At 42.9% G+C, this 16,193-nt stretch overlaps 1 long non-coding RNA gene across 1 annotated transcript in view; it reads left to right on the top strand.

Moving 5' to 3' along the window:
• LOC118990983 (uncharacterized) overlaps nt 1-9,004 on the top strand; it is a 37,896-nt gene extending 28,892 nt beyond the window's left edge. Inside the window, exon 3 of the long non-coding RNA XR_005067328.1 lies at nt 8,845-9,004. This is a non-coding gene — a long non-coding RNA (uncharacterized LOC118990983). The remainder of the gene's footprint in view (nt 1-8,844) is intronic.
• The last annotated feature ends 7,189 nt before the right edge of the window (nt 9,005-16,193 follow it).

Here is a 16,193-nt window from a genome sequence, read left to right as displayed (position 1 = left end):
GAACAAATCGGTGCCAAGTGTCAGGGCAGGGGAGAAGACACAGTGGGAAGGAGGTGAGTATGGTTCTGAAGATATAATATTCTATATCTTGACTGTGGAGGTAGATATGTGGGCCTACATACACAAGACAGTGTTAAAGAACTAAACACACACATGCACACATATGAGTACAAATAAAACTGGGAACCATGAATAAGACCTGTGGGTTGTACCAATGTCAGTATCCTGATTCTGCTATCGTACAATTGTTTCATAAGATGTTAATGTTGGAGAAAACTGAGCTAAGGGTACAGGGGATCTCTCTTTATCATTAGTATTATTATTAAAGATTTTGTTTATTTATTTTAGAGAGAGGGGGAGGGAGAGAGAAAAAGAGGGAGAGAAAGATCTATGTGACAGAGAAACATGAATCAGTTGACTTTTGCACTCACCAACCGGGGGCTGCCCCGCAACCCAGCCAGGTGCCCTTACCAGGAATCGAACTGGCAAGTCTTCGCTCCACAGGACAATGCCCAACCATCTCAGCCACACCAGTCAGGGCCTCTCTTTATTATTTATTACAACGCCGTGTGAATCTACAATTATCACTATAAAAGTTTAAAAATCAGTGGAAAGTCAGAAAACACTTAGAGATTTGGGACTTTAAGGGCTGTGGGGAACGATAGAGGGATTTTAAGCAGGAGCAGCACGTGTCTTCATTTAGCACCTATTTTCTGTCCAATGGTAAAATAATATTATCCTGGGTTAAGTTATAACTGTGACATTTTAATTTAAAATAGAATTTAAAAGATCTGGTTCTTTTTAAAAACCTGGTGTGGTTTCCCAGAGTTTCCAGGAAGGCAATTTTAGGACCAATACCTGAGCTCTGATTCCTTCTGAAGCAGAAATAATAAGGATTTGTTTTTTCCTTCCTTTCACATGTATTTGTTAAGCATCTGCTATGGGTCAGGCAAGCATGCCAGGCACTATAGATTCGGCAATTAATCAGACAGTCCTGCCTTTGAGAAACTGCATTGTTAGATCCTGAGGAGGAAAACAGCAATGGTCCTAATAAGAATGGGATCTATGTGAGTATCATGTAACCTGAAGACTGGGCACAAAGGTCCAGAGTTGGTGTAATAGCCTTACAATGTCACCAATGTCCCAGGCTCTTACTATCTTTTCGCTCCATCATCCTTACCCCTTGTCTCCCACCCTCAAGCTTACCTCACGGTTGCAAGGTGGGCGTTGCAGCTCAGTTGGAATGAGAAGGAAGGAAGGAAGAGCAGCAGGGGAGCTGCCAGCTAAATCATTAAGCTCCCCAAACCCCATTAGGGAACTCTCCAGGGAGGTTCATTCATCAGCTCCTGTTTGCGACCCTTTGACCACTCCAGTCTGCAAGGGAGCTGGGAAATTGGGACTCTCTTGTTGGGACAAGGAGGGAATGGACAATGATTGTTAAACTCACAGTCTCAAATACACAGATCTTGTAATCTAGATGGGGAGGTAAGCAAGTAACTAGTTAGCGACAATGCAACATGGTATCTACCTGTGTGTGTAATGACAGTGTGACATAAAAGCTGCAGTACCGCAAACGCAGCCTTGACACAGTCAGGGAAAGCCTCACAGAGATAGAGAAGCTGTGAAGAGATGCCCAGCAGAGGGAACTGCACTACCCGTACCAAAGTGTGAAAGGACCTGCTAGTAGGCATGTTGGAGGTAGAGCGTAAAGTGTAAATGGTGTTATTTAGAGTAGAAGGGGCTTTCAGGAGTGTCAGGAGAAGAGCCTAGAAAAGTAAGCTTGGACCAGATCAGGAAGAGCTTTGAATGCTCTGCTAAGGAGTTTGGACTTGGTCCTATAAACCAGTAGTTCTCAAACTTTCGCATGCATCAGGGTCATCTGTGGGCTTGCAGATTTTGTCTGCTCTTCCCTTCTGATTGAGGGGATGTCTGGGATGGGGCCTGAGAATTTGCTTGTGCCTTTCTTTTTATTTTATTTTATTTTATTGTTATTCAATTACAGTTGTGTGCATTTCCCTACTACCACTCCGACCATCCCAGCCAAACCCTCCTCCCTCCCCTGTTTTCATGCCCCCCCCCCAGTTTTGTCAATGTGTCCTTTATAGTTATTCCTGAAAACTCTTCTCCTCATTATCCCTTCCCCCCTCCCCTCTGGTTAATGTTAGATTGTTCTTACTTTCAATGTCTCTGGTTATATTTTGCTTGCTTTTTTCTCTTGTAGATTAGGTTCCAGTTAAAGATGAGATCATGCTTGTGCCTTTCTAACAAGCCCCTGCTAATCAGGGGACCCCATTTGGAGAACCACAAGTATAAGTGTTACCGAACAAAGGGTCCGAGGGGGGGGGCAATACTTGGCCCACCGAGGGATGCCAAAAACTGCTACAGAAAACAGGGGCCCCTCCCAAGGACGATACACTAATATCTATAGGGCTCTTCTGTCCGCCGCCAATTGGAAAGACATCTCTCAATGCCAGAGATTTGTGAAAAGGAAACAAAATGTTTATTTAATGCTATTCAGGCCTAATGCCTTCCTTAAAATATTAAAGTCTTTAAGGGTATACACCTACACACACACACACACACAGCGCTCCCTTCTCCCACTGTCCCAACCCCGGGTACCGTAAATCAGGAAAAGAGCACACGTCCGTTTTCAGGCCACTGGCACATGAGCTGTGTCGCCTGCCTGTCCAGGCAGGATCTCCAATTAATCCAAAGTCATGCGGCACCTTCCACTGGCAAGAGTTCTTTGTACCAAGTTCCAGTAAAAGTCTCTCCTGGTTTCCAGGTCACTCAGCCAAAGGGAGCACGCCAAAGCTGCGTGGGCCTCTTCTACCAAAGCCGCACTCCACCAAAAGCGCGTCTTTCTTCTTCACCTGGTCGCAGGGATCTCCATTCTGGCAAAGCTGCGTGGTTTTCCCTTTCACCTGGCCGAGAGGGGGGTCTGCACTCTGTTGAAACCACTTGGCTCTCCCTCCTAATGGCTACAGGGGTCTACATCTTTCCAAAACAGCGTGGCTCTCCCTCTCACCTGGCCAAGAGGGGGTCCTCACTCTGCTAAAGCCACATGCCTCTCTCACAGGCACTCTCTCAGAGAAGCAGCTCCCAATTCCAGCCTGGTTAGCCACTCACTTCTCCCTGGCCCAAAACTTGGCCACAGCTCTTTAACATATCTATGAAACCAGTTAAAGGTTATAGATATGTTAAATGACCATTCCAGAGGTTAGCTGCAAAACTATTGCTATGCAAAACAGCTCTCAATGGCCCTGCTCCATTCGTCCCTTCCCCCAACTGACACCCTTGGGGGGGGGGTGAGGATATCTTAATATTTCCTCCAATATTCCTGTACACTTTGAGTTCTGGACACCATTCCAAATCTTTTCTGGGGCCCCCTTGGCTGCACCCTGTATCATAAGGAATAGAGGAGCTGGACAGAAGTTTTCACATAGGGAAATAATGTGATTTTTTTTTTAGAAGGATTGCCAATGAAATCAACCTTCGGACTCAGTGATATTTTGCAGAGTGTAAATCCCTCAGAAACAGCAGCCCCCTATCAGCATAGCCCTAAAAGGCAGGCAGCTGCCCCAGGGGCATCACACTGCTCAGCACAGATAGCATCCAGAGGCAAGGCTAGGTAGGAGTTGAGAGGGCCTGGGTTCCTGCTTTGTCTCTGCCACCAAGTGGTTGTATGAATTGGGACACATCTGTCAACTAGCCTGAATGTCAGTTAGGACATCAGTAACGATATTTAGTACCATTTATTAATTAGCTTCACTCATCTTGTTTAATACAACCGTCCTAGAGACAGGTATTATTGTTCCAATTTACAGGTAAGAAATTTGAGACTCAGGGAGATTAAATAACTTGTTCAAGATCCTAAGACTAGTAAAAGATGGGGTTAAGATTCAAAACCAGAATTCTTTAACTCCAAAGCTTATGCCTCTAACTACTTTGTCACGATTTCTGAAACTGGGGTTTACAAATATATTTTTAGGAATTTGTAAGGTTTCTACAAGAATGTTTAAAATTTAGTATTATTAACATTAATCTTTTAAAAATTCACTAAAGCAAATATTGGATACTCTGAACAACATTTCTAGCTGATTTCAGACTCTGCATTTGTATTTGTGTTTAATGACAACATTGGAGACTACCTGATTTTGGAGAGGGACAGAGAGAGGGAGAGAGAAAGAAACTGAAAAATGCCCACCACTGCTCCACCCACCCATGCATTCATTGGTTGCTTCCCCCACATGCCAGACCAGGATCAACAGGCAACCTCAGCACACCCACAGGGACAATGTACCAACCAACTGAGCTATCAGGTCAGGGCTCGGATGGAAGAATTTCAGTTATTCTAACCCAATGACAAAAGAACATCAGTAGTCTTCATTTGTGAATGATGTGCCCATCCAAAGTAAAGAGCACATGACCTCAAGATAAGCTATATGAATGGATTGTCCACTATGGTTTAAATGGAGAAAAGGGGTAGAAAAGTTAAGTCAGTCAGTGACCCATGTAAGTTAAAAAACAAACAAACAATGAACCCATATCAATCAGTTCCATATTCACATTACTATTAGTTAGTTTCATGAACATCTGCCATATTAAATTAATGCTGTTAATGCAACATTGCTGATTTTGTGGCATTGCTTGTATTTAGCTTGCAATGTGTTTTACAGTCACTCAAAAGCTACAAGCCTATAAAGAATTTATGTCTTCTTTTATGGTATACTTATCCGAGTTACATCAGAACAAAAATAATGTAAGTCAACTCTGGAAGTCTAGGGGAATTATTATTCATCAATGAGGGTCTGCAAATTACTTAAGATTAAGCCAGGCTTCTGAGTTATAGTCAACAGAAATGGTCTCTGGCTAACATAAGCAGAATGGAATTTATTGAATGGGTATTGAGTGGTGAAGAACAGAGGGGAAGCTAGAGAACCAGACTCAGGAAGTGGTCAGGAGCTAGAGAGGGTGGTCAGGGCTGCCCTCAGAGCCGTCTGGTGGAAGAAGCTTGACTCTCCCACACTGGATTCACTACTTAGGTCCAGGCTCTGCTAACCCAGGAGTCTTGCTCCTGCCACCACCAAGGCTTCAAATCACTCTCTCAAGAGTGAAGATTGGGAGACTTCCGCCAAGATGGAGGCATAGGTGGAAACACTGTGCCTTCTCCCACAACCAAGTTTGAATACAACAAAGGTTTGGAGAAACAAAGACACAACCAAAGGACAGAAAATTGAATTATACGGAAGTCCGACAACATCTAACCGTTCAACGGGGATGGTAAGGGGGGTGGAGCCAGCAGCGAGCAGGGTCGGGCAGGACAGGGCCCCCGACCCAGGCGCGCAGGCAGACGGTAACCAGTTGGGGTGCGGGGCAGACTGACCACGGTCGCACATTCGCGCACAGTGAGACGGACCACACAGGCCCCAGGGGGCGAGGGCTGACGGCGGTGGCACACTCGAGTGCAGTGGGTCGAAATGCGTGGGCCCGGTGATGGCAGCAACTGCAGCACCGGTGAGGGCTGCAGCGGCAGGCGGCAGACGACGCCATAGTCCCTCTTTGACCCCGCCCCCACATACAGCGTCACAACCCAGCGACTTAGTTGCCCTGTTCTAGTGAACACTTTAGGGCTCTGATCCTGCTACGGAACAGGCATGAACAGCCCAAAAGATGGTGCAAGAAGAACTCAAAGTCCCAGAGCCAATAACTCTAAGCGACCGAGAAATTGCTAGCCTCTCAGAAGCACAATTCAAGACACTACTTATCAGGATGCTCACAGAACTGGTAGATTATAGTCACAAATTAGAGGAACATAGTCACAAATTAGAGGAACATATGAAGGCTAAACTAATTGAAATGAAGGGAGATGCACAGGAAACCAATAGTGATGGAAAGGAAACTGGGACTCANCCACTCCCCTGTTTCTAACCCTCCATGTGTTCTTCATTTCTATGGTTCCACTCCTGATCTAGCTGTCCTCTTGGTTTGCTTTTGTTTTAGGTGTGGTTGTTAGTAAATGTGAGTTTGCTGTCCTTTCACTGTTCGTATTTTTTACCTTCTTTTTCTCAGATAAGATCAAATTCAAGGAGTTCATCATCACCCAGCCTTTATTATATGAAATGTTGAAGGGACTTATCTAAGAAAAAGAAGGTAAAAAATACGAACAGTGAAAGGACAGCAAACTCACATTTACTAACAACCACACCTAAAACAAAAGCAAACCAAGAGGACAGCTAGATCAGGAGTGGAACCATAGAAATGAAGAACACATGGAGGGTTAGAAACAGGGGGGTGGGAGGGGGAGAAGGGGGGAGAAGGCACAGAAAATAGCATAGATGGTAGGTAGAAAATAGATAGGGGGGAGGGCGAGAATAGTGGGGGAAATATAGAATCCAAAGAACTTGAGACACGTGGTTATAAACTAAGGGGGGAGAATGGTGGGGGAGGGAGGGTGCGGGTGGAGGGGAATGAAGGGGGGGGGGAATAGAACAACTGTAATAGTATAATCAATAAAATATATTTTTAAAAAAAGAGTGAAGATTGGCCCTGGCTGGTGGTCCTCAGTGGACTGATTGCTGGCCTGTGAACCAAAGGTTGTGGGTTTGATTCCCAGTTAGGGTACATGCATGGGTTGCAGGCCCGGCCCCAAATAAGGGGTGTGTGAAAGACAACCACACATTGGTGTTTCTCTCCCTCTTTTTGATCTTCCCTTCCCTCGGTCTAAAAATAAATAAACAACAACAACAATAAAGAGAGTGAGGATTGCAGGCAGGAACATCCAGTTGGCTGAGCCTTGGTCACTTGCCTACCTCCTGGCTGCCAGGGAGGGGCCACGTGGCTTCTTTTGACTCCTGTAGACCCAGCCAATGGAGAATTTTCCCCAAATAGGAAGGAACTCTAGATGCTAGGGAGCCAAAACCCAGACAATGTCCACTATCCACACTCCCCTATAAAATAGAGAAAACGGAACAGTTCCAGAGATGTCAGCATTAAATAAAACAACCTCGTGAACACCAACCATAAAGCCCTGTCCACATGTTTACAGTTACTGATGAGCTGCATTTAATGAGGTCCCACTGTGATCCAGATCAGTGGTAAAAGGCCCAGCTTCCATCACTGGTGCTTTTGTTTCATGATCCTCATGACAGTGGGCAGACCAGGAGGGAACCATGAAAGGAAATTTAATAGAGAAACCATGTCTTCCTTGAAAATTTTTTTTTTCTCATTTAAACCAGCTTCTTCAGATATTTATAAAACAAGCTAATGAAAGGCCTCTGGCTCAGTTTTTGGAGTTGAAATTCAGAAACCATAGTTTTTATCATAGCAAGATTTTTACATTCCCATCCTTTTGGGCTAATCACACAACTGGATTTGCTTGGAGCATGAGGGATGGGAAGTGTTTGTCCAGGTCTCTGATGGCGCTTGCTAAAAATGCTTCCCTGCAGTGTTTCACATATGGCTGCAATTAACTGTGAAGAAAACCTGCTGCACAAGGGAAAATTGTACATTCTGTGCTCCATATTATACAACTTACCCTTTCTTATTTTGGTTGTGAGTCCTCCACTTTAAAGGCGCTTGGCTTTGGAAACTGCATGGGAAGTTTTTGACTGTCCACTGCTTTCTTTGCAAAGATTTCTGTACCCGGAAGTAGGTTTGTTTTTCTTCCTCCTTTTCCAGTTACATGGAGGAGTTGGTGGGGGAAAGCCTGCTTTGGCTATTGCATGATTTTCCTACCTCTCACCCCTCTGGCCTCATGCCCGGCCACTCTTCTCCATTCCCACCCCACCTCATACACACTGGCCTCCTGGCTGGTTTCTGAGCACACCAGGATCTCTTATGCCTCTGGGCCTTTGCACTTGCCTGGCACATTCTTCTCCCATATAGACACTTGATTTGCTTACTCATCTTCCTTCTACTTTCTGCTCAAATATTTCTTATTATAGAAATCTTTCTGCTTGTAGTAATTCTAGCCCCCAACTTCCCAGGTACTTTCTCATTCATCATGCTTTATTGTACTTCAGAAAACCTGACACACTGTATACTTTTTTATTTGTTTATTATCTGTCTTCACCTACTCGAATGCAATCTTCATGAGATGGAGACTGAGTCTTCTTTCTTGCTAATCATACTTGGCCAACACGGAGTAGACACTTAATAAACATGTGTTGAATGAGTGGATACATGTACTAATAACAGATATCATTCCATGAGTAACAGAATTACAAACATTATCTCTAATAGAAGAATAAAGCTGTGCTGATTCAATTAATGCATTGAAGGTCAAGGGCAATGAGGGGCCTATACCACCCTATGAGGAGGTGTTAGTATCAGAAGCCACTGGGTAAAGGGGAAATGCAACATTTAAATCTTCAGTCTTGACTCCTCCTCTGTGGTCCCGGCTCAAACACTCAATTGCCTTTTTAACATTTCCTTTTAGATATCTCAGGCAGCTCATACTGTACATGTCCAAAAAGGAACTTTTGAGTACCCCTATTCCCAGTGTAAATCTGCTCTTCTCCAACTTCTGTTTCAGGTAATGGCCACCTTGTGCCTTTGCTCAGGTCAAAAGCCAAGGAGTTATGCTAGGTGCTTCAGTTTCCTTCAACCCCCTGTGTGTAATCCACTAGAAAGCTAGCCAGCTCTACCATGACAGAAATGGCCAGTTGAACACAAAGATCTGTGTTGATGGAGAGTGGCTGGCCACACAGGAACTAGGTTTCATAGCTCCCCATCATTTAGGTGAAGCCATGTGACCAGTTTTCATCAATGGCACATAAGTGGAAATGCCACAACTAAGTGCTTAAGAATCATGTGTGCCTTCTCCATATTCTCTTTCTCTAGCTGTTTGCTGAGTGAAGAGGATCCTGCAAAGGATTCTGGGGTTGACCAAGTTGCCAGATGGAAGGATCCTGTGTCTCTGAGTCACCACTGGGAGGAGAACCACTTGCTCTTTTGGAAAACCTGTTTGGATTTTACGTGAAAAACCACCAAGTTTTGGGGGTTATCTGTTATTGTAGCTGGCAATACCTTAACCTGTATATCTATCTCCAAAAATATATCTCAAATCTGTCCACTTGTCTTTATTAATCTCTTAGTCTATTTTGAACCACCATCTTCTCTCATCTGAAAGATTGTGAAAGTCTCCTAACATATATCCCTGCTGCTATAGACTCAATGTCTGTGTCCCCTGCAAACTCCTGAGTTGAAACCTAATACCCAATGTGATGCTATTTGGAGGTGGGGCCTTTGGGAGGTGACTAGGTCATGAGAGTGGACCCCTTATAAATGGAATTAGTACTCTAGTAAGGGGCCCCAGAGAGCTCTCTTATCTCGTCAACCATGTGAGAGTCTAAGAACAAAGAAGCCAGTCCTCATCAGATGCAAATATACTTTTAAAAATACTTAATACTTTGAAAAACCCTGAATCTTTTTGAAAAATTCAGTTAGGGCTTTTTCTCCTTTCAGTTTTATTGAGATATAATTGATAAGTAGCACGGCATAAGTTTAAGGGGTATGGCATAATGGCTGTACTTACATATATTATGAAACAATGACCACAATAAGTTTAGTTAATAATCACTATCTCACAGATACAAAAGAAAAAGAAAAACAATTTTTCCTTGTGATGAAACTCTTAGGATTTCCTCTTGTATACTGCATCAGCAGCTGCGTTAGCTACAGTCCCACGTCACACCCCTAGTACTCATGTATCTTGTAACCGGGCATGTGTACCCCTGGCTACCTTCACCCAGCTCCCCCTCCTCTCACCCTCCACCTCCGGTAGGCCAAATCTGATCTATTTTTCTATAAGTTTAGCTTTGTATTTTCTATTTTAGATTCCACATGTGAGATTATACAATGTGTGTCTTTCTATGTATGTATGTGTTTTAAAAACATGTTTCTCAGGAGGAATCACCCCCATTGTGTCAGTGAGGGATGGAAGTTTGATCACGCTCCAAGCTTGTGCCAGTGTCATGCAGCCAGAAAGTGGTGGGACCAAGGTTGGAACTCTGGTCTGTCTGCTGCTCAAGTCTCAGCAATTCTCATGTGCCAAGGGCTTCTCCAGCCTTTGACAATGTCAAAAATGATGTTAAAACCCTGGCAAATTTCAATTCCACAGGGTAGCTCCCGGGGCATGGGAAACCAAGAGGAGCTATTTTCCTTCAGAATCAAAGTGTTGGTCTATGAGAGCAGATTCAGTAGTTTTGTTATTTTTTTAAATTATTTTTTAAAAATATTTTATTTATTTATCTTTAGAAGGGAAGGGAAGAAGAGAAGGAGAGAAATATCAATGTATGGTTGCCTCTCATGTGTCCCCTGCTGGGAACTGGCCTGCAACCCAGGCATGTGCCCTGACTGGTAATCGAACCGCGATTGTGTGGTTCGCAGGCCTGTACTCAATCCACTCAGCTACACCAGCCAGGGCAGGTCCAGTAGTTTATTGAGATTATCAAGGGGGTCTTTCCTGGGTGAACTTACTGGTATTTCTAAAAGATCACTGAATGAGAAGTCAGGCCACCTGGTTTAAACCCTGGGTTTTCACTACTTGAGCAGTTGCACTGAAGAAAACCTTCTACCCACTGTGAGCCCCCCGCTTCCTTGTCTGGGCAATGAAGTTGGAAATGTCTTCAGGCGTTGAATGGCAATGCTGAGCACAGGGCCTTGCCCATAGCTGGCACCCAGTGATGTTGATCTCCTTTCTTCCTTGTTTACTTTCTTCCTGCCTATATATAGCACGGGCTTGTAAGAGCTGAATGCAAAAGAAGAAATTGGAGCCAAGAGAGATGTGGTGATCTCAGTTTGAAGAGTTTTTCTCCGAAGCGGTGCTGTTTTTTGAGTGAATCCACATTCAGGAGAAAAACACTTGCTCATTTTTTTTTAAGTTCACCAACTCAAACCATTCTGTTTGAGAGGTAGCTAGTTAACTGTGGCCAAATTCTGGCTGTCCTTGAATCCAGCATCTACAACCTTCTTTTCTGTGGAAAATTGCTCCTATTATCTTCTGCCCATTCCAGTGAAATTTGTCTCTGAAAAAGAATACATTGCCATGCTGAATTGTTCATACAGTATTTAAAGGAAAATTTCTTGTGTGAGGACAAACCCAATCTTCGTGTCAGTGTTACATATTACTCAGAGATTCAAGGTGTGAGTAATCGTTTTGGCCATAAATCGGGTGTTGTGTAAGGGGACTCAGCCAGAGCTGTGCTATGAAAAGAGGTGATGTTCAGAAAAATGTTCACCACTGACTCCTTGACAGGTTTCAAGTGGTACTTCCCCAAATCTTGGAACACTGCCCTCAAGTACAGCTCTTCCTCAGATTCCACAAGTGGCTGGTTACTACCACCCACCATGGCCCCACCACTGGACTCTGTCCAGCTGGGTGAAGGGTAAAATCCATATTGGGTCACGGTGGAGGTGAGGCTCAATTTTGGGCTCTGAGACAGTTGCAAGGAATGGAATGAAGGGAATTGATTGAGTGCTTGGCACTGTTAGGTTTTTTCATATACATCTGCCTAGACATTTTGCAAAAGTTTTAACCATTCATAGCTCTGTTATTTACCATGCTCCAGTCTTGTGCCCATCTCTGTGAAATCGAGCCGTAGAAGACTTGGTAAGCCAGATTTGGGTTTGAGTTCTGACCACCCATTCTAGAATGATAGGTCAACGAGGGCAGTGTTTGTTCACTGCTGTATCGCCAGTCCCTAGGATAGTGCCTTGCATCCGGTAGGTCCTCAGTGCTACTGCTCTTCCAACTTAGCCTCTTTAAAACTTCTATTTCCTTAACAATAAAAGTAGAGAAATAAAACCTACATCATAGGGTTTTTAAATCACATATTTTTTGCTTGGAGAGAATCGTAGATTCACATGCAACTGTAAGAAATAACGCAGAGAGGTCCAATGTAGCCTTTCCTCCAGAAGTAGCATCTTACAAAACGAAGTACAATAACACAACCAGTATATTGGCACTGATCTTGCAGGACTTCCTTTCTAGGATTTTTACGTGGATTAAGTGCAGTTATATAGTCATAATGTTTAGCACAATATATGCATATCGCAAATATTTAATAATGGTAGTTAGTATTCTTTCAGGAAGTAATATGTTATAGGTCAGTGCTTCTCAAAGTGTAATTTGAATATGAATCACCCGGGGAGCTTGCTGAAGTGCAGATTCTAATGGAGTAGGTCTGGGTGTGGCCTGAGGGTCTACATTACTAGCAAGCTCCCAGTGGGTGCCTGGTGTGAAGTGATAGGCTAAGCACTTGACCTCCAGAATCACACTGCCAGAGGGTAATTGTAGTTGCACCCTTATTATCTTTAAGACCTTGGATGAGGCTATGCTTTCTATTTATTTGCAAAATGGAGGTATTCATAGTCCCTACCTCATAGGGCTCTTATAAGGCTTAAATTAGATAATTGTCTTAAAGCACTTAGAACAGTGCTAGGATCAAAGTAAGAGCACTCACTAAGTGTTAGATATCATTATTTTAGATCATTTTTTATTCTGTATTCTTCTATTGTAATAAGATCGTTTGAGTTTTTCCACTGGTTACTTTGTTCCCCAGAAAAGTAGAAATTCACCTGTTCTTACTCTCTGAGAAAAGTAGTGCTAGTGCATTGACTACAATAAGAGTCTACATGCACTACGCACTTTTTACAGTAGCAGCTAGCTGTTGGTGTTTCCCATATTCCCACCTTAAAAGTGTGACATGGGAGGGCAAATTGAAAATAAACTACTGCCCTGGCTGGGTAGCTCAGTTGTTGGAGCATTGTCCCCATGTACCAAGGTTGTGGGTTTGAGCCCCAGTCAGGGCACATACAAGAATCATGCAATGAGTGAGGAAATAAGTGGAAGAGCAAATCAATGTTTCTCTTTCTCTCTCTCCCTAAAATCAATAAATAAAAAAATATTTTTTTAAATTGAGAAAAATAGATTACTTATTGGGAAGTTGTTATAGAATTTTTTTTTTGCACTGCTCTCTAATTGGGGAAACTTTAAAATTCATAAGGAGTCATTGGAAAGGCCAAGACCTTGTTCTTACCTGACTGAACTCCTTGGAACCTATCTGCATGTTGCATTGGTCACATCAGTCTAGCTGCTGTCCCACCCCTGCCTGCTGGCTGCCATGTCACACACCCGGTAATTCTGCCTCTCCCTTCTTCCTCCCATTTCTTATCACTGGACCGTGGCTGACTTCACAGAGCCTCATGGACACATGACTTCGAGGCAGATCAGATTGTAGCCATTTCTATGGATTAGTCAAATAGGATAATCAGATTTTCTTTTTGAGTAATTCCAACTATGAAGGTATGAAAGGAATCAGTTGCCAGCAGGGGTAAAGTGAGAAGTAGGGACAGTGATAATGGAGCCAAAGCAATGAGAAAACTCCTCAGTAGAGAGATGAGAAAGAATGAAATGGGGAGGAGGCATAGAGAAACAGAGAGGGAGACTGGCCAATGACTTTGCGGCCCATAGAAAAGGCAGAATAATGATCCATAGAGCGTCCTTCTGCATTTTATTTTCCTTTTAATTTTTAAATGTCTTAATATGAAAAATGTCAAACATATGCAAGAGTAGACAGACAGTATAAAAACACCACCTGTGCACATCACTCAGCTTCAATCATGAGCAACTCAGGGCCAATCTAATTTCTCCTCCCGGATTATTTTTACTTTTATTTTTATTTTTTTATTTTTACTTTTTAAAATAAACTTCTGGTCCATGTACAGAATCCTTGGTGTGAAACACATTCTTATCAGTGGTCAATGTACTGCCTGCCTTTATGTTCATAGTTAGCTACTTAAGTAGTTCTAGAAATTTGCCTGTTTCCCCACTTCAATTCCTTGTATTTTTTTATTATGGTAAAATATACAAAATATAAAATTTAGTATTTTAACCATTTTAAGTGTATAGTTCAGTGGCATTCACATTGTTGTGCAAATATCACTTAAGTTGTTATTTTAAAGAGTGAACTTGTGAAGCCATCACCCAAAATGAAGATCTTGACAATAATCTACATCTGACCACGTTTCTGTCCCACCTGTCCTAGGCAGTCCCTTTCCCTAGAGGACACGCATTCTGACATCTTCCCATCATCATTCCCTTTGTATATAGTTTTTTAACTTATCGATTTGAGAGATAGAGAGATAGAGATAGATAGAGAGAAACATCAATTTGCTGTTTTGTTTATTTATGCATTCATTGGTTGATTCTTGCATGTGCCCTGACCAGCGCTTGAACCTGCAACCTTGGCATTTTGGGACGATGCTCTAACTAACTGAGTTACCCCACCAGCGCCCATTTAATATAGTTTTGTTGTAGGTGTATGTACTTCTATAATTATTTTTCATTTTTTAAACATTACCAATAGTATATTATGCTGTATGCAGTCTTTTGGAACTGATTTTTTTTCACTTAATATTGTCAAGATTCATCCCTATTGTTGCAGATCACACTGTAAATCATTTGTTTAGGCTGCTAATATTCCATTGTGTGAATAGTCTATATGTTGTGCACGTTCCAGTTCCAGTCCACATCTTGACAGCATGCCCCCTTTTTCTTACCTTACCCTGAGTGTGTTAAGATAAGAGAAAGGGGGCACAACTAAAACAGCCAGACTAAAACAACCATGCTTAGATGTTGCAAGATCGAAGTCACACTGATGCTGATGTAAGGGAAGCAGTGAGATTAATCCTTGGAAAGGTTGAAGACTGGTCACACCCATGAGAAAAGGGCCTGTGTCCCCATGATTTATCTGCAGAGTAAGGTTTGCTCTAAGCTGTGATGGAAACTAAAGAGGAAGCTTTAGGACCTCTACACTGACCCCAAAATGGAAATCACTTAGCAGCATACAGATGGCAGAGTTGTCATGAAGATCAAATGAGATAATGATATGTGGGAACACTTTGTAAGCCCCTGAGCCTTTTTATAAATGTGCAGTTGTAGTGTTGTTGCTCTCATTATTCATTTGCACTGTCTGGGCAAATCATTTTCCTATCTCTCCATGATTAAGGTGGGTGCCTGCTTATGAAGGTGTCCCAGTAGGACTGGATTTAAGGCAGGAAGAGAAAAAGAGGGAGATGTGAATATTCATCGAATATTTGGCCTATTCCTTACTCCCTGCAATGCCTGCAATGCCTTTAAAGAAAGAATTATCTATGCTTTACAGATGAGTAAACTGGGCTTATTACGGTGCCCAAAGTCCTATAACTACTGGGGATGGAGTTTGGATTCAAATCCAGGTCTGTCCCAATCTAAAGCCTTTTTTTCATCTTGCCACACTTGCTGAAATTTGCTGAACCAGTCCTCAGTCTTTCCTCATACTCTGTCCTATTATGGCAGGATGGAAACCTCCTCTTTATGATCTTTCTCGGGGTGTCTTCCCTAGTCTGAGACTACTGATGAACTAAAAGGAGTTTAAGTAAAAATATCTCTGGGAAGACTGGGAGCCTCCTGGCTTTAATCTGTGAATTTTAATCTGGGAACCAGGCAACCAGGGACAGCTATGCTTGAGTAGACTTGTCACTTGGGTTGTCCCATCTACAGTGGCCCTGTGTGAAGTAGAGGAGAGTAAATTTCATAAGGGGCCAGCAGACCTGGGCCCTGGTTCAGGTGATGCCTCTACCTGTTTTATGTAAACCATCTAATCTCGATGTAAAATGGAACTATGAATGCCCAACAGGGCCTAAGATCAAAGTTAATGTGTTGTGACTTTATATGTTGAGATGATGTAGTAGATGGGAAAACAGTTTAAAAACTGTTTTTCCCTCAGCATCAATGTAAACTGGTATGTATTTGTTTTTATGGTTATCATTTCCTCTCTGGAGAGCTCTTTCCTAGAGAAAGCCCTGTAGTAAGAGACCCTAATAATGACTGAGGTTTGATAACAGCTAGACGGCAAGGAACATGAAGCCACCCGAAGCGAACCAGAGGAAGTCCAATCTCTATTTTATGAAGTTCGCGGCTGAATACGTTAAGCAAATGTTTTCTTAATTGTGGCAGTATGAGAAAACAATGGGGCAAGGGCTGCCGGGGAAGGGGGAGTATCAGGCCTCCACCCCACCCCCACCCCTAAATCTCCAGAGAATGACAGGAAAAAATTAAAGACAGGCCTTTTCTTTTCGTGGTCACATGTCTACATGGCTGCTGTAATAAGAACCTGCACCAATTAGAAATGTTTCACCTCCTCCCC

Source organism: Sturnira hondurensis, unplaced genomic scaffold (assembly GCF_014824575.4).
Source record: "Sturnira hondurensis isolate 20B ecotype Veracruz unplaced genomic scaffold, ASM1482457v3 Scaffold0000867, whole genome shotgun sequence".
In the NCBI taxonomy this organism is placed as follows: domain Eukaryota; kingdom Metazoa; phylum Chordata; class Mammalia; order Chiroptera; family Phyllostomidae; genus Sturnira; species Sturnira hondurensis.
Note: the sequence above shows the minus strand (reverse complement) of the source record. Positions and strands in the feature narration are given on the sequence as shown.